Raw genomic sequence first — 1912 nt, forward strand, 5'->3', positions numbered from 1 at the left:
AAGAGAGTAATTTGATTTGGCTGCTGTCTCTAGCAGGTTTAGTGACGTCATAGACGCCCCCTTGTTTGGATCGTCGTTTATGAATCGATGTATATATACATACATTTATATGTGTGTGTGTGTGTATATATATATATATATATAATGGAAGTCTGTCGGGTTCGGCAATGACGTCAGTGACGCCGGAGGTGGGAACGGCGGAATCCAAAGGCGGACGCGCAAAGGCGGCCACATGTTGGGCACGTAACAGCAGAAGTAGGGTTGGGGATCCTCTCTTTTCGGGCTTGTCGCTTCTGGGCCAGGCTCTTTAGACGCTTATATATATATGTGTGTGTGTGTGTTTGTGTATATAAGAGACTTAAAACATTTTTGTTAAACCATGTCTTGCTTGTGTGTCTTGTTTATATATATATATATGTATATATTAAAAGTCCGGGTACGATTTGCACCTGTTTAATAAAAAGAAGAATTATTATTTGCTGGCCACATTTTCATCACTTTTTTAAAGATAAAGATAACATATTTGAATTTTGAGCATATGGAGAAACAAACACAGGAAGAAGCAGGTCGATTGCGCTAGTTAGCCATTGATTTAATTAATTAATTATGTGGAGATTATGTAATGATACATTGACGATCGTTTCGATCTGCCAATTTGATTGCAGTGCCTTCGGATTTAATTATCCCCTGGTTGCTTAAACACGTCAGCCTACCCTTTCAATGTTTAAACAATCCTATCATATACCTATATATATATATATATATATATATATATATATATATTGATTAAGTCATAAGTCGAAGTAGATAGAGTTCTAAATAATAGCTTGTAAATATTTGGTTAAAAAAACCCTTTGGCTGTGCTCATACATACACACATGCCCAAGCACATACATACATATAAATATATGTATATACATGTATATACACGCATATATATATATACACACACAAATATATGTATATATATATATATATATATATCTGTACGCATATGTGTGTGTATGTATGTATGTATGTGTGTATGTATGTGTGTGTGTACATATACATACACATTGTTTATAAAGTGTCTCTTAAAGTGCAAGACATACAACCATTGTCTTATAACTCCATATATTCTCTTACAACCATCTCCTACTCCCGCCGAAAAAAAAAAAAAAAAAAAAAAGAAGGAACCTGTGGAGACAATTCGCGTTATTTTAGCAAAATTTCGACTCAGAAGTCTCAGAAACAGAACCGAAAGAGACAAAGAAATTGAATTTGAAATAAGTTTTTAAAACGTCTTACGTAAGTAAATATTTTTAGATTGTTTTCTGGGATTATATTTTGTATGTATGTATGTATGTATGTATGTATGTTATGCTGATTTATTTCAAGATTTCTTGCCAATAGAGAAAGAACCAGTTTCTAACCTAGATCCAAGGCTCCTTCACTGGAATTTCAACATCAACAACAGGTTATGTATGCATATATGTATGTATGTATGTATGCATGTATGGTTGTGTGTAGATTTGTATGTTTTGCTTCATGTATGTATTCTCATGCGTATAATTGCATATCTAGACATGCTCATATATATTTCAATGATAAACCTCTGGTATGTATGCATATATGCGCATAGAAACACACACACGCACACACACGTACACACACACACACACACACACACACACGCACACACACACACACACACACCATTTTCCCCCATACATCTTAGCTGACACCTTATTCCATTGTATTTAGTGAAACAGAGCGTCAGTAAGTTAATCGTCGATGTCCGACGAACAATTTTCTTCCTTGTTATGATATATCAAATGACTTGGTGATAGATTTACGGCTACTTGGGCACTTCTTTTCAACGCCTGTTACTTATTCTGTCGGTATCTTTTGCCGAACCGCTGAGTTACGCGAA

General features: G+C 34.9%; 1 protein-coding gene and 1 long non-coding RNA gene across 6 annotated transcripts in view; one reads left to right on the forward strand and one right to left on the reverse strand.

The window, feature by feature from the left end:
- The window catches only part of LOC106868163 (uncharacterized), a 104904-nt gene that overhangs the window by 57271 nt on the left and 45721 nt on the right, over positions 1-1912 (reverse strand). The gene's annotated exons all lie outside the window — the stretch shown is intronic.
- The window catches only part of LOC106868162 (heparan sulfate glucosamine 3-O-sulfotransferase 5), a 105115-nt gene that overhangs the window by 41850 nt on the left and 61353 nt on the right, over positions 1-1912 (forward strand). Inside the window, exon 1 of one of the 5 annotated variants that reach the window (XM_052976081.1) lies at positions 1265-1287. The exons of the other annotated variants lie outside the window; for them this stretch is intronic. The gene's annotated coding sequence lies outside the window, so the exon portion shown is untranslated. Of the gene's footprint in view, positions 1-1264; positions 1288-1912 lie in introns of those variants that run through there. 5 annotated transcript variants of the gene reach the window in all.

This window comes from Octopus bimaculoides, chromosome 23, assembly GCF_001194135.2.
Source record: "Octopus bimaculoides isolate UCB-OBI-ISO-001 chromosome 23, ASM119413v2, whole genome shotgun sequence".
Taxonomy (NCBI): domain Eukaryota; kingdom Metazoa; phylum Mollusca; class Cephalopoda; order Octopoda; family Octopodidae; genus Octopus; species Octopus bimaculoides.